Source organism: Camelus ferus, chromosome 7 (assembly GCF_009834535.1).
Source record: "Camelus ferus isolate YT-003-E chromosome 7, BCGSAC_Cfer_1.0, whole genome shotgun sequence".
NCBI classification, from domain to species: domain Eukaryota; kingdom Metazoa; phylum Chordata; class Mammalia; order Artiodactyla; family Camelidae; genus Camelus; species Camelus ferus.
In genome coordinates, this window is record NC_045702.1 from 61,299,535 (window position 1) to 61,322,183 (window position 22,649).

The following is a 22,649-nucleotide window of genomic DNA, read 5'->3' on the forward strand; positions in this document are numbered from 1 at the left end:
TAATTTTTTATAGGAAACTAATACTCCATCCATGGGTCAGACAAAAGACGTTTTACTGCAATATGCTCAGTAGGCATTTATTTTAGATTAGTGACACTCTTCAAAGGAAGCTTCAGTTCTTGAGGAGAATTTTGAGAATGGATTTCTATCTTGGGTCTCTCTGTTCCTTCCAGTTCTCTAATTTAAAAAAAATGCAGATTTCTAACTTGGCTTAGCAGCTGTGGCTGCTGACATGGAAGGTTTCGGCAGCAGCACAGGAGAGAGAGAACAAGAGTCGTGGGTCCTGAGCCTGCATGGAGGTCAAGTCAGATAAGGCCAGACAAATGTCTGGCTGAGAGTTAGGAAAGCCGAACTGTACTGTGGATTTCCAGTGATTGTCTCTGTCTTCCCAAGCAAGTGACTTTATTTCTCTAGGTCTCAGTTTCCTCATCTGTGAAATGAGAGAGTCAATTAGACATACTCCCCAATTCCTTGAAGTCCTAACATTCTGTGACTTTATCATATGGCCCAGAGTTGGAATAAAAATTTGTAACAAGCTCGGCCTTATGGATTGGAGAGTTAGAGTTTGTGGTCACCTATAGTGGTATCAGACATCTCACCACCCTCCTCACATACACATCACACATCACGCCCAGGAGAGGGTGTGTATGTGAAATATTCCTTTGTCCATTCAAAAGCTTCTGGATGAAATGATATAACACAGTAATTGAATTTAGCAATCTTTATAGCTCTTCTTATTTGGTTATTGTCTGAGATACATTACACTGTTGTTATTTTATTTTTTTAACCTATATTATTTATTTCTTATCGTAGTAGAGTCAGTTTACAACGTTGTGTCAATTTCTGGTGTACAGCATAATGTTTCAGTCATACACATACAAGCATATATTCTGTATTACTTTATACATCTGTCTGTACCACTAAACAATAATCTTCTTGAGAGAAGGGACTGAATCTTATTCATCCCTGTATCCTCACGAGCTAGCTTAAATGCCTGGTAGAATGTAGGTGCTCAATAAATACTTGTTGGCTAGATGCCCAGCTGGCTCGCTGGCCTGTTCCCCACGTAAGGAGATCAGAGCTTACATATGCAATAGAATAGGAGAGAGGGTCCCAGATAGCGGGGGCATTCTAACAAAGGCCATTATCTGCTACCCATGGTGGACAGTGCAGTCCACAGATCTTCTCTCCCAGGCTTCTTTTCAAAGCTGCAAAGCCTTTATCATGTTTTCTTTTGGGAGAGCATTGGGGATGCTTTATCAGAGGTTTGTCTTTTTAAAACATTTTTTATCTCTCTAAAGCACCATTAAATTGTTAATTGAAATAAAAGAGACTTAATTTGTAACTGGGACTCAACGAAGTGGTAATTAGAAACAAATGCTGTATTGCGAGGGCAAGCGTTTCCTGATTATTCCCATGCCTATTGATTCTTTTTAAATTACTCTGTTCAGTTGAATTTCAGTAGATGAACCCCAGGTATTTTTCCACTGAAAAAATGACAGTGAAGAAAATTGCTGGGCAATGCAACATTAAGTAAAGAAATGAGTATTTGGTTGGGCTACTTTTCATGATTTTTCTTGCTGTTTTTTAAAGAATTATTCCAACTTGTGAGGAAGAAAATCTGCTGAGGTATACTATACTCCACCTTAAAAAAATTAGTCTATAGACACGACGTTATCAAGGGCAGGATTAAGCTTGATTTGTAACAGGCAACTCTTTAACACCCACGGGTTAAAAAATTCATTAGAAGGTCCTTAATTTATAGCATCTGTAGGAGAAGCACTGATATTAATAAATTAACAATACTTCACTCAGATAGGAGACTCCGTGTTTACTTGGAATCCCTTCCATTACTGTGAACCAGGACGTAAGATGTTTTATTTCTTTATATGCTGACCTGGGGAGCTGCTAGCAAGAGATATGGGATCCTTTCCACATCCTTCTCAGGGAAGTCATTCAAATCACAACTATAGTTTATAGTACAAGACCTTTGTTACTATAGTCTGATAAGCATCTATAGAATATGTACTCAAATAAATGAGTTATAGTCACCTGAGTTACGTAACTTCGCTGGACATCCTTTAATAAGTCAGACTTTTTTTCTTACAAACCAATTTTATATTGCTGTGAAATCTGGTCCCTGGGAGAGTTGGGTCCTTACTAACTGGTCTGTGGGTACAAGCAGATCAAGTCTAAACTACTCCTTCCTTCTCAGCTAGGGACCCCCATTCTTGTTATTAGATGTCTATAGGTGTCTTCCTCTGTGCCTCTGGTCCCAGCGCCGCTCTTCCCAAATCGTCCCCGCCATTCCCTGCTCTTCACTCTGCGGCTGCTTTCTTAATCTCTCTCATTATCTATATCTTAGGAAATGACAGCTGTCTCTGACTGCATCAGCCAGGCCCAAAAGTATATTTCTGTTGGTCAGGCCCTGGCTTATTATTAAATGTTTATTCCCCAAATTCTGTACCATATTGTGAGCTATGAATAGTGAAAAAAATTTTCAAAACCCTTATAACGGGGTTGGGCTTCCTAAAATTTCAACCAGCTTTAGCAGAATATGAGTAGAGCTGTGTCCAGAAGAATAGGCAGAATGGCATGGAGCTCTTAAGTTCTCTTAGCCAGGTAACCATTTTTGGATGGTGTCTCAAAAGAGTTAAGAAATCTTGAGCAGAGTTCCCTGGGGAGTTCAGATCCCCCTGAGAAATGATCAGTTAACAATCACAGGATAATTTATGACATTAACATTTATTCATTCATCCCCTCATCAGCCACTCCAGACTTCAAAGCAAAACCAAAACCAACCAACTACCAGGCAAAGTTTCCCCAAATAGTACAGCAATGTTCTGTCTCTCCAGTTTTAGTTTCATGAGATGGAAAGGGTCATTGTAATGCTGACAAGGACACACCTTTCCTGGAGCAGACCAAGGAAACAAGATGGAAGAATATAGTGGTGCGGCTTTGGGAATTCAGAATTTGCCAAGATTCCTCACTTGCTTTCCTACTTACGTACTGTCCTGGAGTTCAGCCTCTTTACCTGGAGAGTAGAGGAGATTAATGATCACATCAGAGTTATCCCCTAATTTAGTTATAGGGAAAGAGCCACCAGACCTCTGGGCCCAGGGTCACTCACCAGTTTATGACACTGTGAGTTGGTCCCTGGATGTTAGAGCAAGACTAAAAGAAATGTCACTTATGCAATAGGACAAAAGTAGAATAAAGAGAGTAAGTCACAGTGGGGACAGGATGCTGTTGTAAAGAAGCAGGCAGGATGGAGCTCTGACCTTGACGAATGGGCTTCCCCTTGGATCTAAAATGGGAAGGCTTCCTCTTCCTCTAGGGAAAACCAAGAGTGTAAAGCAAATCCTTTGGTCTCCCTTCAGCTCCCTCCGTTCCTTGCATCCTTAAAGTGCGTACCTGGTCTTGCTTCTAAATTTCACAGTGTCCCAGATTCACCTGGGTGACTTCCTCTTTGACAGCTACCAAAGTTATCTCCCTTAATGCACATCAGCAATCTAAAAGCTATAAGCATTGCTTTAAAAAAAAAAAAAAAAAACCAGAGTATACAGTAACTGAATAATACAGCGAGACTTGAGAAAGTTTGATATCTAGGTCAATTCAAACACCCAACAAAAGGAGCAAGGACTTATTTTATTGGACCCACTTACCTCCAAATAGGTTTTGATTATGTTGATTATCAAGAGTGTGTGGCAGAGAAAAACACCCCCTGCTGTCTTCAGTCCTAGGTTCTTATTCTGGGTTGGCTACTAACAAGCTTTGTGACCCTAGGCAAGTCATTTAACCTCTCTGTGCCTTTTCTTTCTGTTTTCTTATCTGTAAAATATGGATAATCACGCTTGCCCTATGTTGATTTATACCACATACAGCTATGTCACTGAATAAATAAATAAAAAAGATGTACCGTAGCGAAATCATCCTAATCCAGCCCTCTTCCCTGTTTCTTTATATCCAGAGTAAAGTTACAGAGCCTTTAAATAACTAACCTGACACCATGAAAATCCCTCTAAACAACTGTCTCATTTAAGAAGAGGCCAAAATTCAAAGACAAATAAAAAGCTCTTTCTCTCAGGCATCACTTTCCATGGATGTGAGATAAACCTGGGACCCGGACAGCGGGTGATGTGTTTGTGGAGGGGGTGAAGAGTGGGAGTTTCACATAGGAAATGAAGAAAATGACTGTGATTTCAGTTGTCTGCAGAGTCAGTTCCTCCTTTTGGGGTCAGTAGTGGGAGCAGCAGGGAGTGAAATCTGAGATGGGTGCCTGGGACCTTGTGACTGGCAAGGGCTGTCTGACCAGCCACAGCTCTTTTGTATGTTACACATCCACTTTCACTGCAGAGATTGGAAAGTATTTATGCCCCTTCCCTGTATTATGTGCTAGACTTGGCAGAGGAAATGCCTGAATGCTCTCAATTTCTTAAAGGCTAAACAAAAGTAAAGGCAGAAAACTTGGCCAGTAAAAGCTCACAAAAGACAGGCTTGAGGTAGCACTGGAGAGCACAAATATGTGCATCTGATCCCTAGGTGCTCCAATTTCTCAGTACTCCACCTACATACAGTCTTGAGACACTTAGCCAAGGATAGGTATGATGCGCTAAATTATTGAGTTGCATATAGATGCCTGTTTTAGGATTCAGCGAAAGTGGCAAAGTTTTCCCTTTTAGATCAAGAAAGTTGAATTAACGTGCTTGTTATGTCTCTAGGAAGGCTTGGGTTCGGGATTTGAATGCAGCTCTGTCCAACTGGCAAAGCCAGTAAGTGTTTCACCTCCCCACCTTGAGATAAGAGCTCTGATTCACATCCCCAGCACTTATGTCAGTCTGAAAGGGTTTGAAGTGATTTAGAAGTGGCAGGAGTACCTCATTTCCCATTGTACTCACAAGCTTTCTCCTCACTCACAGATTGTGAAACCCTTCCTGTCCGTGTTACTGACACTCCTGCAACATACGGGTTCACTTGGCTTTCACAGAAGGAGCTCTGTCTGCATTTGTTGAATAGTAAGTGGAAATTTGTCATGGGGACTCTTGGAAAGTGAGTGTGGAAAATGTCAAGCAGGAAAATGTTGTCCTCTGAAAATGTTAAGCAATTTACAGAGTATGAATGTGCTTTCTTAGGGACTCCAGGGTCTTAAAAGCGGTTTAAATACTTGAACTCAACAAACATGCAGCAGCCTGTCCTGTGGGCTGATGATGTTAGTGCTTTACAGTCATCAGCCCTTTCTGTTCTTATGAGAGCCTGTGGGGTAGCTACTGTTGTTTTCTCTATTTTGCAAATGAGGGAATTGAGGGACATAGAGAGTACGTGATTTCTGTCCAAAGTCACAAACCTAATTCATGGAAAATCTAAGATTTAAACCCAGCTGCCTGCTCCAGAATCCACGCTCGAGCCTTCTGCTTTGCCACTTCTAGGAGACAGTTGATATACACATGATGCAAACAGAGATTCAGCAAGATGCCTAAGTATCATGAACCTGAATGTTTTCCCCTTGAATCTTTATCTTCTTATTAGTCAAGATGTAAAAATAACTCCAAAGCATTACTGTTAGAAGTCTGGCATTTAACATATTCTGATTTTAAAATAAATTGAAACTTAATTTTCAACTTGCGGGGGGTATGCAAGAAGACTCTGCCTCCATGTGTGTTTGTTGGGGCCAACCCTGCCTCTGTCCGTGCGCTGGGGACTGGAGACACTGCTCACTGTGTGTCCCCAGGAGCAGCACATTCTTGGAACATGATGAGTCCTCAGGGTTGGATGAATAAATGCCACACCTTATCCTTCTGCCCCATAATGCGAGGTTGACTCAAGTGCTGGGAGAGACAGGCCTCATCCACCCTCTAGGGAGCCCTGAGATACATCCTTCCGTCTCCCTGGAGAGAATCTGTTCTCAGTTCCCTTGGGGCCTTTTCAGTTTCAACCCTGCTTCACTGCGCCCTTTCCTTTTGGGAGCTTTTGCCAATTACCCCTCTGGTTTCACCATTGCCTTTATTGTCCTCTACTTTCTAATCATTTACTTAACATATATCTTATTTAACTTATATTTAGCTTATATTGATTTAGCAACTACTATGAACAGTTTTATTTTAACCCTCAGAGAATTACAGGAAACTCCTTAAGTCACCCCAGTTTATGTCATGCGCAAACAACTGTGCCAGCCAGGTGTTCCGTGAATGTGTATAGGAGCATCTGTTACGTTAGTCTCCTACGGCTGCTGTGACCTAGTGCCACCAACTCATTTATTCTCAGGCATCTCTAGAAGCCAGATGTCTGAGGTCAGTTTCACTGAGCTAAAATCAATGTGTAGGCAGGGCAGTTTCCTTCTGGAGGCTCTGAGGGGAAAATGTCTTTCCTTGGCTTTTCTGGCTTCTGGGTGGTACCTTCAATCCTTGACTGTGACTTCTTCCTTGCATTCCTCCAACTTCTTGCCCCACCATCACCTCTCCTACTTTCTCTTCGAGTCAAAGCTCCCTCTGCCTCCCTCGTTTAAGCACACTTAATGATTATGCTTAAAGTCCACCTGGATATTCCAGGATAACGTCTACATCTCAAGATCCTTAACTGCATCTGCAGAGTCCCTTTGTAAAGTATCATTCGCAGGTTCAGGATGCAGACATCTTTGGGGACATTATTTAGCCTACCATAGACGCTCAAATACACTTGTATTTCTATGACTCATATATCCATTTTCATGCTCAGGGGACAAACCAAAAACACAATATCCAATGGTATTAAATCTGCACACTCAGAGAGGTCAGTAATCTGTTTTCTCCTTTTAGTAAAACCGGCAGTCTGAATGCAGTGAAGCACCATCATAGTTGTACTATGTAAGGAGCCATTTTTCCTTCAGGACCAGTCCAAAGAAAGTCACAAAATAACAGTGTGACCACAATTCTCTATTTTGACCAAACTTTTGGAATCACCTGAGCCATTATGAAACTTTAAAATTTCCTTCTGAGAAAAAAGGTCTCTTGACTTTTTGCTTATTTCTTAGAAAGTATGGCGGTTTTAAACATGTCCATAAATTTTAACACTCTTCCCAGTGAGAGTTTTTACATTTTTAAAAGGTTGTTAAAAAGAAGAAGAGGTGACAGAGACAGCACATAACCCACAAAGCCTAAAATATTTACTATCTCGTCCTTTACAGAAAATGTTTACCACCTGCATGAACATATAGGAATTGAGTAGATGTTTTATTGTCTTAGAAATGGTTTAAAAACTCCCAATACTTTTAAGATGAGGATTTGATGAAGCAAGTGGCCTGAAACCCAACAGACCTGATAAAGACAATTCATAAAAACCCATAAATAATACAAGTGCTTCTAATTGACATAACCAAGGTCAATTAAATTTAATGCCAAAGGACATTAAGGAGAGACATAATTGTTGAATATTAAAGAGTTGAAAGAAGAAACATTTATGATTCAGTGTTCATTTAATATAAAATTTATGGCATCCGTTTTAGAATAGAGTGATTTTCCATTCCCTAAGGGGTTTAGATATTTTTAACTTTTTCTTTAGTTTGTAGATACAATTTCTTATCTTAAGCTTAAATTCCTTTTCCATCTCTCCAAATTGAAGACCAATGAAAATATTAAGCATTAAAAATATTGATTATATGAGAGAAAAACCATTAGGTAAAATATTAATGGGAAGTAGATTAAAATGTTTGGGGCTGTGTTAAATATTTACTAGCTATAGCCTTCAATAAATTAACAGTATTGCCAAAGGTTTTATTGCCACTGCTGTTAAAAGCGAACACCAAAATAGCCATTGCATTGGATGCGAATAAATTAGCCTTTCAAATGAACATTATTCCTTTTAATGAGTTTTATCTTGCCATCTTGGATATTTACATTGAATAATCTAACAGTTAATATTTAATGTGCATAGCATGGTGGCTTAAGAATTTGGAAAAGTTGAGGACCAAAGTTGCATTTTTAAGATGCTTTTGGCTGTTATTCTAAGCCTATGGCATTTTTTCTTTTAAGGTAGATGAACATGGTATGTGAACAGATATAAACAAATTTATTGATGGGCTTTTTGTACACTGCTTTTTGCATCCATTCCTTTCATATGTGGTAACAGCAGGCTATCTTGGGGGGTGGAGGAAGTCCCCCTGACCGCCACAAATTGTATGCAGCAGCATAGGTAGAACTGTCAATCAAGGCTCCTTGCTCTCCCCTAACAATAGATAAGTTCTTGACCTGAGCCAGACATGAAGGAGGGACCCTTCTCTCTTGAGCAGTGACTCACAGATGGAGAAGCAGTTGGCACCCAGCAGAGAGTCAGCCTGCTGATCAAGCTGCCTGAGCTCTTCTGCTTCTTGTTCCCTCCTGGCCTGTTTCATCCACCTTCTTTAACTCAGTGAGCCACGCCGTACCTGCCAGTTTTGTTCTTCGCCCCTCCCAACACACACATCTGGTTCTGTCTTACGTGAACCAGAGTCACTTTCTTTTGTTGGCTGTGCCTCATCCGAACACATTCATTTAGGTTCACATGACACAGAACTAAAACCTGAGAGGTACAATGTTACGAACTGCATTTAAATAATAAAAACTGTTCAAAACTGGCACAAATAGTTTTTCTGTATTTCAGTGCATATATGTATATATTTTCCAGGTTTGTCTCATCTAAACTGCAAATACTTCTGTAACACGAATATCCTGTGTTTGTAGGGAGAGATGTTATCCAAATGGTTTCATCTGTATTGATGTTAACCCAGCATTCTAACACTGTCTATTTGGCCGGAGAAAAGTCCTCTCCAGTCCTCTGATACTTATTTAAACTGTATAACTTCTCTTAGCTAAGGTTGATTCAGGCAAACACCACTGAAATAGGAGTAAACAGTAAACAAACACAGCCACTTTATCGTAACAGGTGAAAACCTTGTAGTTTGTTAATAGCACCTTCCTGTAATATCCAGTATGTGCAAATTAATTTTTTTTCTCTAGTTTTCCACTGAGAGCTTTTTCTTTTTAAACTATAAAATTGGGGGGAGGGTGTCAAGGGGGCTGAAATGTGAAAAAGGATCCTTTTTAAGAAACAGTAATAGATTCTATTTACAGTGCTTATTATTACGAACATCACCTAAATCAGCCCTCACTCCAGCCCAAAGCTCAGGCATTATCTCTGTTATTTGGTGATAAAAAACTGAGGCTCAGAGAGGAAAATGAACTTGCCTGGGGTCACCCCTTATTTATGAAGGAACAGAGCTGAAAGTTGAACCAAGGTATATCTGTCAGCACAGCTCATGCTTTTTACCCACTACACTATTTAATTTCTATAACAGATCCTATCCTCTGTTCATCAGTCCATGAAAAAATATCTACAGGGTGCAAGAAAAAATTGGATACAATTTGTTACACAAAATAGCTTTTTAAAACCAACTCAGATAAGAGTCTTGGGTAGGTTGTATTTGAAGAAAATAAAATGATGTTTTATATATATATATATGTGTGTGTGTGTGTATATATATATATATATATATATATATATATATATATATATATCTCACAAATTCCAATCTCTGCTTTCTTACCCTACTCAGAATCCTAGAACTCTTAAGTTCAATGTATAATACTTATGGTTACTAAAGAGACAGGTTCAGAGTTCCCTTTAACAGTAAAATTTGAAGGAAAAAAACCCCACAAATAAAAAAAAAACTTTAAGCATTAAAAAAGTGAAAGAAAAGTACCACAATTTTATCTAGTGCTTATCACAAACCCTGATGTGAGAAATGGGCTTTATGCGTAGAAATTTCCAGAAACCAGCTTGCACAATGGGGCTTAGTGGAGAATATGGATAGTGGGTGTAGGGGACAGTGTTCTAAAGGAAGAATATAGATTCATGCTACATAGGAAAGGAATTTCCTCTAAAAACTAGGTTGAATGAGAATCCAAACCCAGCGTCTATTAGGCTGCCTTCTATGGGGTGTGATTTTCAGAATGGAGACCTTGGACCAGCAGAGTCGGCATCACCTGGGAACTTGTTAGACATGAAAATTCTCTGGCAACTTTAGACTTAACTGGATTAGAAACTCTAGGAGCAAAGCCCAGCAGCCTTCGTTTTAATAAGCTCTCCGGGTGATTCTGGTGCATGCTCGAGTTTGTAAACCACTGTGCTTAGAGGTTCAAACTGGTTCTGCAGTCTGGATTTCAAGCAGAATCACGTGGGTCCCTGCTGTCAGATGAGATTCAATGGAGCTTTTCATGAAGGAAGAAGGAACACTAAATAGTGCAGATTTTACTTCATCTTTAATGTCTCCCTGGGATTTCAACAAGGGGGTCTCAAACGACTGTCTAACAGATGTAGCAAATGTGAATCTCACTCTGTACTTGGGAGTGTGAGAAATATTATGACTCTTCTGTTCAAGATACCAAGTTGCCAGGGAATCCAATTGGAGGCAATCTTAGAACCTCTTCTCACCATTGTTTTAAGAGGATCTTTGATTGAAATGGGTGAGAATTAATTCTAGAAAACCTGGAAGTATCAGGAAGTCATCTTGGATTTTCAGTCCATATTGGTTACACTGAGAAATCGACTGTGTCAGCCAGGAGGCCCATTTAGTTCTGGTGAGTCTGACGTTCTGCAGTGAGCTTGGGGTCCCACACCATGGCTGAGCCTGGGAAGCTCTGTTCTAGAGTCCAGCCCCTCCAGGAAAACCATGCAGACGTGCTATTTGAGGTCTTGTCAGTACCCCTAGGAGATTTCAGGAGGCTGAGAGTAAGTTCCCACAACCTCGGGGGCTACGGCTTCCGTTCTCTTCCCATTCTGAAGAAACTTACTTCTCTAGGTAGGTCCCCTCAAAAACACTCTCTACCAAGACATCTAGCAGATTGCATCAAAGGCCTCAGGTTTCAAAAAACACTAGAATAGGAATTGTCTTTAGACCCAGCCCCTGCTTTCTAATTTCTAAAAGCCTCAAGCATTTACTGGTTCAATGAAAGAAAGGATGTGATGATGGCCCCTGAGCCAGTGGTTTCTGTATGCTGCTGGTCATAACTGGCCTGACTGGAGTTCACAGCTTGGTAATCTCTCTCTAAACATTAAGAAAGATAAACTTTATACCTCAGTTTTATTTATTGAGCATCTGCTGAGTGACAATGTGCTAGAAGCTTTCTACACTTTCTCGTGTTTACTTTCCCAGAATAGCCCTATGAGTTTAAGTACAAGTTTGAGTACTTGAAGTAGCTAGCCCCAAATCATAGACTTTTTAGGTGGAGGAAAAGGGGCCATGAGTCAGCTACAGCTCTGTCTCCTCTCCCCAGAACCTCACAGAGATGTGGCTCTGTCCCCGCACCACACTACCTCTCGCCCCACCCTTCTGAGGGCAACCAACCAAGAGAATTCACTTTTGGATCAACTGTCTGAAGTGCATGAATCCAGCCAAAGCACCTTCTATGTGCCCCCTGGGAAGTAAACAAAATGACAAACCAGTAATGTTTTAGATTAAACCTCTCCTTTGCTTTCTAGTCCTGCCCAGCGTAATGAGCACATCCTGGAGAAATAAAGAGTATTATCACCTGGAACAAACTTGGAAGTTCAATGTGTTCTTCCGAAGTGTGAAGCGGGGGCACCAGGTTGCATTCAGACAATACATCCTAATTAACTGGCTGCCCAAGGGTCCAGACCAAAGAGGCTGTGAATTTTGAAGTAACTATTCAAGAGGGCTTAAAAAGGAAGAACAAGGCTAATATAATAATTTCTTATTAATAGTAATCTTAGCATAAGTATCAGGCTCTGTGCTAAATATTCCAAATAGCATCATAGAGCTCTCAGAACCTTGACGAAGTTGTTTTCTCCTCCCCAGTTACATCAGCTGTGAGATAGGGATTATAGTATCATCTCCATCACAGCATCACTGTGAGGACTAAATGAATGAATACTTGTCCAATGCTCAGGAGTGGAGCTGGTACATAATAGACACTTAATAAGTGTTGGTTATCATTTCCTCCCTTTCACATATGAGAAAACCATGGCTTAGCCATGCTGAACAAAGTTTTCCAAAGCGGCCAGGTAAGCGTGAGAGTGGGTTGGAGCCTCTCTGATTCTGGGAGCACCGATGTAAACACCAGCATGCTCCAGCTTCCCTTTGCTTTCTTTCAAAAGCCAGGACCCCTCCCCACCTCCCCTCAAAAGTGCTCTGGGTCCTCTTAGACCCGATTACCTTTGCCTACTTAAAAATTTAGAAAGGCCATGAATTGAGAGAGAGAGAGAGAAGTTTATTGTCAAGAGTGTTAACAGGAATCAAGATAAAACTTTTCTGTGAGAGCCATTGACACTTTCATTAAGCACCGACCTACCCACTGAAAAGTCCTTTGATGGATGTCTTGGCTGTGGTTCCTGCAGAAGCCACCCACCTACCTGCTACAGTAATGTAATCAGGTAACCTTTGTCTGGAACAAGCTCCGGGCTGGTGGATGTTCAAACACAAACAAAAGGAAATGACTTTTTGATTGGCATAGCTGTTTTGTGGATTGGCCTCACTGATAAAATCAGTCAAAACAAATCAGTTTATGCACCAATACATACTTAGAAAGATTGTGTTTGGGAATTTCATGGCAGATATGATCTCTTCTGCTTTTGCTTTTAAAGTCCTTGGTGTCATCTATCTCATGATAAGGGGGGGTGTTAAGAAAGAGTCAACTATACTTCTCGATTTTTAATTACATAAGACCACACTGGGAATCTGTTAAAAAGCAGCTTCCTGGGCCTTAGGAGCAGAAATTCTGATTCAAAAGGTTTAGAGTCAAGCCAAAGATATATATATATGTGTATTTTTTTAATTTAAAAAAATTTTTTAAAGATAGTGGCAGAGGTGTTCCTGGGCCTTTGACAAATCAGGAGATGAAAAAAGTGGTTGACAGTGTTATTACATTAATAAAAATGAACCCTTAAAATGTGCATTTTACATAACTTTTTTGAAGTGAATGACTTAATATATAGTCTTAGGTAAATGAATATTCCTAGGGGCAAGCACTAAACTTTGTATTTTTTATTTATTTACTTATTTATTTATATCATTTTTAAAACTTTTTTTAACATTTGTTATTGAGTGATAGTCATTTTACGATGTTGTGTCAAATTCCAGTGCAGAGCACAAATTTTCAGTTATACATGAACATACATATATTCATTGTCACTTTTTTTTTCCTGTGAGCTACCACAAGATCTTGTATATATTTCCCTGTGCTATACAGTATAATCTTGTTTATCTATTCTACATTTTGAAATCCCAGTCTGTCCCTTCCCACCCCTCTCCCCCTTGGCAATTGCAAGTTTGTATTCTATGTCTATGAGTCTGTTTCTGTTTTGTATTTATGTTTTTTTTTTTTTTTAGATTCCACATATGAGCAATCTCATATGGTATTTTTCTTTCTCTTTCTGGCTTACCTCACTTAGAATGACATTCTCCAGGAACATCCATGTTGCTGCCAATGGTGTTATGTTGTCAGTTTTTATGGCTGAATAGTATTCCATTGTATAAATATACCACTTCATCTTTATCAAGTCATCTGTTGATGGACATTTAGGCTGTTTCCATGTCTTGGCTATTGTAAATAGTGCTGCTATGAACATTGAGGTGCAGGTGTCATTTTGAAGTAGGGTTTCTTCTGGATATATGCCCAGGAGCGGGATTCCTGGGTCATACAGTTAAGTCTATTCCTAGTCTTTTGAGGAATCTCCATACTGTTTTCCACAGTGGCTGAACCAAACTGCATTCCCACCAGCAGTGTAGGAGGGTTTCCTTTTCTCCACAGCCTCTCCAACATTTGTCATTTGTGGATTTTTGAATGATGGCCATTCTGACCTCATTGTAGTTTTGATTTGCGTTTCTCTGATAATTAGTGATATTGGACATTTTTTCATGTGCCTATTGACCATTTGTATTTCTTCCTTGGAGAATTGCTTGTTTAGGTATTCTGCCCATTTTTGGATTGGGTTGTTTGTTTTTTTCTTAAGTCGTATGAGCTGCTTATATATTCTGGAGATCAAGCCTTTGTCGGTTTCATTTGCAAAAATTTTCTCCCATTCTGTAGGTTGTCGTTTTGTTTTACTTATGGTTTCCTTGGCTGTGCAGAAGCTTGTAAGTTTAATTAGGTCCCATTTGTTTATTCTTGCTTTTATTTCTATTGCTGGGGTAGACTGCCCTAGAAGAACATTTTTGAGATGTATGTCAGACAATGTTTTGTCCATATTTTCTTCTAGGAGGTTTATTGTATCTTGTCTTATGTTTAAGTCTTTGATCCATTTTGGGTTTACTTTTGTGTGTGGTGTAAGGGAGTGTTCTAGCTTCATTGCTTTACATGCTGCTGTCCAGTTTTCCCAACACCATTTGCTGAAGAGACTGTCTTTATTCCATTGTATATTCTTGCTTCCTTTATCGAATATCAGTTGACCAAAAGTTTGTGGGTTCATTTCTGAGCTCTCTATTCTGTTCCATTAGTCCATATGTCTGTTTTTGTACCAATACCATGCTGTTTAGATTACCATAGCTCTGTAGTATTGTCTGAAGTCTGGGAGAGTTATTCCTCCAGCCTCTTTCTTTTTCTTCAGTAATATTTTGGCAATTCTAGGTCTTTTGTGGTTCCATATAAATTTTATCATGATTTGTTCTAGTTCTGTGAACTATGTCCTGGGCAATTTGATAGGGATTGCATTAAATCTATAGATTGCCTTGGGCAGTATGACCATTTTAACAATATTGATTCTTCCAATCCAGGAGCATGGAATATCTTTCCATTTTTAAAATTCTTCTTTAATTTCCTTCATCAATGGTTTATAGTTTCCTGTGTATAATTCTTTCCCCTCCTTGGTTAGATTTATTCCTAGGTATTTTATTACTTTGGGTGCTATTTTAAAGGGGATTGTTTCTTTGCTTTCTTTTTCTGTGGATTCATCATTAGTGTAAAGAATATGCAACTGATATTTGAACATTAACCTTGTAACCTGCTACCTTGCTGAATTCTTCGATTATTTCTAGTAGTTTTTGTGCAGACCTTTTAGGGTTTTCTATATATAGCATCATGTCATCTGCATATAGTGACACTTTTACCTCTTCTTTTCCAATTTGGATCCCTTTTATTTCTCTCTCTTGCCTAAATGCTGTGGCTAGGACTTACAAGACTTTGTTGAATAGGAGTGGTGATAGTGGGCAGCCTTGTCTTGTCCCAGATTTTAGTGGGAAGCTTTTGAGTTTTTTACCGTTGAGTGCTATGCTGGCTGTAGGTTTGTCATATGTAGCTTCTATTATGTTCAGCACCCCTCTATACCCACTTTGGTGAGAGTTTTTATCATAAATGGGTGTTGAATTTTATCAAATGCTTTTTCTGCATCTATTGAGATGATCATGTGGTTTTTGTCCTTTCTCTTGTTGATGTGATGTATTACATTGATTGATTTGCGTATGTTGAACCACCCTTGTGTCCCTGGGATGAACCCCACTTGATCATGATGTATAATCTTTTTTATGTGCTGTTGAATTCTATTTGCTAATATTCTGGTAAGGATTTTTACATCTCTGTTCATCAGTGATATTGGTCTGTAATTCTCTTTTTTGGTGGTGTCTTTGCCTGGTTTTGGTATGCACTAAACTTTATATTCCGGTGTTTGGTACCTGGTGAGGGCTAGGTGTTGCTGAATGAGTGAAGAATGGATAAATGGTGAGCTTAAGGTCTTGCCTCATTTCAGTGTCCTTGGTTTGCTTTGCATTCAGTAAATAATCACTAAAAATTTCATATTTGCACAAATGGTATAAGTGAAGGTATCCTTGAACAAACTACTCTTTAAATAGTCTCCAAATTATAAACTCCCAGCTTGGGCACATTCTGACCCATCAACCACTTGGGAGGCAGAAGGCTATCTCCACTGCATAGGGTCGGCTTCCCCGCCACCCTATAGTGCCACTTCACTCCCACACTGCAGCCCCCCTCAGAGACCAGACAGCCCGGACAGCAGAGCAGCAGCTAAACCCCTGACCCCAAACTCTATACAATTCCAGAGTCTCCAGCAGTCCTTTGACTGGTCCTCTAACCTTTTCACCTTTACTCCACCAGAAATCCTGGGAGACCTGGCTGGTCCCCTCTTGTGCCCTCTTGTCCTACTCATAGATTTACTAGGTACCTTGTAGGTTAGTAATTCAAGATAGCCTAACTCCTTAACATTGCTTTTACTCAGCTTCAGCGAACTGAGGAAAAGAGAGTCAACTGAAGGCTCTTTCCAGGCCTGGGTCCCAACGCAGGAGCCACACCCGGGGCAAAGTCTGTGTTCTCAGGGTCGACCCCTTCCCAGCCTTTAGGACTGCATCATGATGAAAGATGCAGTGAAGGAATTAACTCCGGAGAAGCAAACCTGAGTGCAAGTCTGTGATAAAACACTCTGGTCTCCTAGTCTCCCTCCTTTTAACTTATAGCTAAATGGCTTTGTGTAATTTTAGGGAGTAAGAGCAGAGAGGAAAGGGGGCCATCTAGGTAGGTATGCATAAGGTTTTCACTACCTGTCTCAAATTTATGACAACACTAGCGGGTAGAATGGAGTGTCTTCTTTTTAAGTATGAGTAAGCAAAACCTCAGAGACCTCAGACAGCTTTCCCCAAACAACATTGTTCTCGAGAAGCTGAGGTGAGTTTGAATCCCAGCCTGACATGACAGCATGTGCTTTCCATTCTCAAACACTTCCTCCCCAGTGGCAGCAAAGAATAAGTAAGAAGCCTGTGGGATGCTGGGGATATGCACCAAAGAGACTCCCTGTCTTAGTTCTTGTGTTTTAAGTTTATGTATCTTTTGCATTTTCACAATATAGATGCTTGAGACTGAAGGCGAAAGAAATGATTATTTCCTCAAAACGTCAAGTAAGATGACACTCCAGGAAGATGAGCCACACTTTTAATACCTCCAGCAGATTCGAGGTGAATGTCACTCCAGGGTTGCTGATTTATCTTTACTGTCCCAACCTACAAGTGATCTCAAGTTGGAACTGAAACTTTGGGCCAAGGAGTATCAGGAAGAAGGACTCCAGCTCCAGTACTTCAACATCAGATCCTCACTTTGGAAGACGTGCTCGCATCTCATTCAACAGGTCAGTTCATCCAGTTATCTTTGGATGACCTTATCTCCTGTGACACTCAGGTCTTATCCATTGTTACTCCTGAATTCAGAGTTCACTGTGATAAAGTCTTCTTAGAGACTAGAATTAAGAAAATGGTTAATTTTCTTAGGTATAAATACATAATATATCATAATGTTTCCACTGACCCATCAGCTCTAGACTTCCCGAAGTCAAAGGTAGAAATGTGGAAGAGGGAAAGAATTAGTGTAAAATGCTCAGTAAGATACTATACCACAAAGGGAAAGCAGATGTCTCCTTCTGCTTGTGAATTGTCAGGTCTCACTTCCTAAGTGCAGTACAGTAGAACATTACTTTTAAATGAAGAGCGTATTTTTTGCGTGTTTTTATTTTTTTCTGCAGTCAACATGAGGATGCAGGGTTTTTTTTCTTTTGAGTTAGTGTTTTCATTTCATTTGGATAAATACCCAGAAGTGGAGTCACTGGATCATATGGTAGTTCTGTTTTTAGTTTTTTGAGGAACCTCAACCCTGTTTTCCATAGTGGCTGCACCAATTTACATTCCTACCAACAGCACGACAGGGTTCTCTTTTCTGTGCATCCTCACCAGCACTTGTTATTTCTTGTCTTTTTGGTAATAGCCATTCTAACAGGTGTGAGGGGATATCTCATTGAGGTTTTGATTTGCACTTTCCTGATAAGGTGAGGATGAACACTTTTTCATGTACTATTGGCGATGTGTATATCTTCTTTGAAAAAATACTCATATTCTCAGCCCATTTTTTAATAGGATTGTTTTGGGGGTTTTTTTGGTATTGAGTTATATGCATTGAAGAGCATATATTTTTATAAAACAAGGTTTAAAAGTACTTGGCCTTTCATATAACACTCATTGTCTGGGCCCTATGTCCCTGCATCACAGCCTGGAAATGGTGTCCAGGAAAAAAGCCGTAAATACATGGGACTCGCCTTGTGGGGTAAGTCAAGGTTTGTGGCTCTGCTTTGACTCTAGTCCTGTCACTGATTTTATAAGATTTCTACAGATTTTATAGCTGTTTAAAGTGGGATGGTAAGTCTGGTACCACTGACTCATCATGGCTGAAACCATAAGTTTGCTTATATGATCTTGGAGTAACACACACAAAAACTTGTTATTTTAAAATTACCATTTATTGCTAGACTTTTGACAGAGGAAAACCTCAGGGGTAGTATAAGCATTTCATAGATTTTTTCTGAGGATTTATCGATTTAATTAAAATCTTATTTGGGAACAGTCAACTGACTTGAAACATCACAGTGAATGATTATAAAATGAAGGCTAACAGACCAAAATAAGCCTAGGTGATCATTATTCCTGAAAGCTTCCATGTAATTGAGTTTTTGAAGATTCAGAATCATTGTCCTATGTAAACGGTGTTGACCTTGGCAAGTTTATTTTACCAAAAGTTAACTTGGATTTAATAGACCACTTTCAGGATATATGATCATAATTTCTTTGAGTCAATAATGTCCCATGTGCCAACTGGAAATTAAGAACTTCCATAAAACATATCCGATCACTATCTTCCAACTAGATTAAATTCTTGGAGAGAATTCTCCTACTGCCTAATTCATATGCCTTCCTGTCCACCTAGGAGCAGAGGGGTTACCCCTTCACCTTGGCAATTCACAGAGGAATCCTACTCCCTTCTCTATCTTGCCTTCTTTCCAAAACAATCTTAGGCATCTTGAAATAAATCTTCGGCATCTTGAAATAAAGACAAATGTTAGAGAGTCATTTAGATATGAATTAGAGATCAACCACTTTTTAGAAACATCACCAGTAGAATGTATTTGTAAGGAAATGCCAACATTTTAGCAGATCATCCTGGCTTGTACTGTTGAAACATTTAGGTGAGAAAATTGCTGAGAAATATGGTCAGCGGGTAGCACTTCCATCATGGTGATACTGACTTGGACTTAGATATTTCAAGAACCATAAGCTTCAGCTTCTATATATTCCTTAACATTAACCCTTCCCCAGTTAGCTGTGTGCTTGTGATCTGAAAGAATCTATTTCCTGTTCCTTTCAAGAAGCTTTTTTCTGTGTATCTGTATCTATGTAGATGTAGGCATCACATCTGGATCGGCAGAAGGTTATATGGACTGGGGCGGAACATCATAGCTATTACAATATGCTTCCCTTGTGGAGCCTAGCCTGGGAGTAACTCACCTGGGGTTGGAAACAAATACTCTGATCACATGTTACATTAGTATGTCTAGGGTATAACCAATGCCTGTGATCGGAGTTTTATGATCTCATTGAGAAGCAATATAGAAAACCAAGTTTCTCTTTCTACCTGAATCCCAAATTGCTGTGTTAAGTGTCACATCAAAATAGATTTTAGGCTACTTAAAATTTATATTCAAAATAACAGTCCTTTATCTCTCTTTTTTTTTTTTTTTTTTTTTTTCTCAGTATTTCTTCTGACACTTCCCCCAAAGCATATATCTATCTAAAAAAAGGCAGCCCCAGCCAGGGTTGGGTGGGGTTGAGTGCTGAGTTGCTGGAAGAGAGGAAACTTGAGAGATATTCACCACTAGTGGAAATGATTCCTTTTTCTGGGCTGGCCAGCAGGAGTTCTGGTTCTCACTGTTAGCTGCAGGGAGAACAATCATCATAGGGCACTTGGGTTGAATGTGTTGGAGAGTAAAAACTAAACAGAGTGAGTGAGCCGCTGTTCAGTGTATGACCTTGAGCCACTCACTCAAATGCAGGGGCTTGGTTTCTTCATGTGCAAATGAGGCCTCATCTTAGAGGTCCTTCCAGCTGTAACGTTCCACATTCAAAACTTGAATCTGTATATTCAATATACATTCTGAGGGGAATTCATTTTTCAGATACTATGTCAAGGACAAAGAATAATGGCTAAGTTTTTTTTTAAGCATAAATACCTAAAATTATCTCATTTTATACTTGGTCAAATCAGTCCATCTCCACAGTCAACACACGTGTGCATGCAATGCATGCACACACACTCACACGAATATGCACATACCCATGATAAATCGTCTACATCAGTAATAAACATGACTAGGTTGAAGTGTATTAATACTGAGGGGTCCCAAGTGGTTTAATTAAAAACCTGACTAAGAAAATCAACACACAGTAATACAATTAGCATTCTTCAACTTACATGCCTACCCTTTTAAGGGAAAGCTGACATTGTCAGTTTTTTAAAATAAATTAGAAAGAAATAATCAGTAAAAAATAGAAGGTGGATGTAGGTTAGTGTGTTCATTTTATTAAAATTTGATGAGACATAGACTTAGGACTTATGTACTTTTCTGTTTATCTATTTTAATAAAAAGTTTAAACATTTTGTTAAGTGCTGGAACTCAGACTGCATCTTAATTACATCGATCAATAATAAGATTTCTGTTCAGAGGCCATTGAAAAATCAGCTGTATCACAAAATCAGATTCTATAAAGAACTTGCGACACTCCTATTTGGATAGATGTGAGTAGGCTACAGATAATGCAGTCGAGCAGTGAAATTACTTGCTTGCAACTGGTAATTATGTTTCATAGGCAAAATTATGCTGAGAAACTTTGGACCTCTCTATTGGAAACATGAACATTAAAAAACTTGCAAAGATTTCCACCAAAAATTCTCATCATATACCATATTGCAAAGCCACTGTGATACTTTAGCTTCACTAAAATGATGATGTTTTGGTACTAACTCAAACGAAGAAAAAAATTAGGATTGAACACACCTTGGGCTGGGTCCATGGCAAATTAAAGAGCCTCTCTGTTGGATAGCTTCTCTTTTTTTAAAGGAGGCTTGGAGAGGGGGAAGAGATCCATAAGTCATGTTTTAGGCACTGCTGCTTGCTTCAGAGGGACCTTCTACCAGGAGCAAAATCTCTTGTTATTTTCAGTAGGGAGCATAGACAGTGGAACATTATGCCCATGTACTTTTGAGCCAGTCTGGGAGGGCTATCTAACTTGGAAGTTACCATCAGTATGCACTATTTAAAATTATAGCTCTAGGATGCATTTAATACGGGTCAAACATACCCATTTCTCAGGGTCCTTTGGCCAGTGGCATCCAGACCAGTTTGAGGACTTGGGGTCATCTCTGCAGCCAGCAGGAGAGGCACTATTGCCCCAGCCTGTGAGGGAGCTTCAGCTCTTCATCCTCTCTGTTTCTAAGCGTAGAGCAGTAGCTGCTTTGGATTGTCGTGTGAATGGCAAGAGACTGCCTGAGGGTAACTGGGCAATAAACCATGCCTGAGCGCACAGCAGCAGTGTTAATCACATCTCAAACTTGTGCTGGGAAATAAGAGGTGAGACTGATGGACTTGATGTCCTGAAAGTGAGCTGACATTTTCCGAGACCTGAGGTCTCATTTCCCCCTCTTGGCTGGTGAGATGTCCAGAGAGGCATCTCTCTGGTGGCTGTTTCATTTGATAAGTGCCTTCACAGGAAGTATAATATGCATGCAAGGGCTTCTTGTAAATAGAATGAGTTAGCAAATGATATCACAATGCAACAGCTTTTATTATGTTTTCCCTGAACAGTAAGGAGGAACTGGCATCTATTATTACACGCATTGTATGGACGAGAAAATTGAGGGTAAGAGAAATTGACTCAGTGAGACATCACAAGCCACAAAAAAAGACACTAATTGAAGAGACGATGAATTCGCATAGAGCAGAGGTTCACATAGGTAGCAAGATGGTCCTTCAAGTTAGAAGTTAGAGGACTTTCAAAGCCGAGCCAAAGAATTGAAAGCTTATTTTTAAAGTAACGGAAATCTCTGAATGCAATTTGATGAAGAATGACATAGCAGTATTTAATGGGGATTGGTCTTATAGCAAAGAACAAGATTGGGAGAGAGAAATTACAGCCTGTATAATAATAAAAACTGGCAGGTAAATACTCTCTGAGCAGTTACTATGTTCTGAACCCTCCACTATGGACTTCACACGTATCACTTCCTTGTAAAATAAAAGGGAAGTGACATTAACTCCATTATATGAATAAAAAAATCATTGGCAAAAGGCTTTGCAATGTCACCTGTAACTAGGTAGCAAAGCCTGGATTTAATCCACATCTACAGCTTTCCAGTGGTCATACTCTAATCTCCATAGTGTATTCCTACAAAGAGGTGGTGAAGTTGGCCTTGAGTAGCAACCACTTTAAGCCAAGACATTGTCATCATCATTATCTGCCTAGACTATTGGAGGAACTTTCTACCACTGTTTCTGTTTTTACCTCTGATATTAAGTATCTATTACTGTGTAACAAATTGTCCCAGCTTTTACTTTCTGAGAGTCAAGAGTCAGGGAGTCACTAAGCTGGCTTGTTCTGGCTTTGAGTTATCAGGATGTTGTCAGGGGCTATAATCAACTGGAGGCTTGAGTGAGGCTGAAGGATTTGTTCCCAGCTTTGGCTCCTTCACACAGCTATTGGCAGGAGTTCCCGGTTTCTTGCCAGAAGGTCTTAGTTCCTTACAACATGACAGCTGGCTTCCATGATTAGAGTTTGGTGGGAGCCACTCTGCCTTTCTTGACCTAGCCTT

The 22,649-nt window shown here is 39.7% G+C and overlaps 1 long non-coding RNA gene across 3 annotated transcripts in view; it reads left to right on the plus strand.

Annotated features, from left to right (window-relative positions):
• The window catches only part of LOC106728889, a 488,051-nt gene that overhangs the window by 438,107 nt on the left and 27,295 nt on the right, over nt 1-22,649 (plus strand). For all 3 annotated transcript variants that reach the window (XR_004321543.1, XR_004321544.1, XR_004321545.1), the window contains 2 exons: nt 4,920-5,015; nt 16,816-17,091. This is a non-coding gene — a long non-coding RNA (uncharacterized LOC106728889). The remainder of the gene's footprint in view (nt 1-4,919; nt 5,016-16,815; nt 17,092-22,649) is intronic.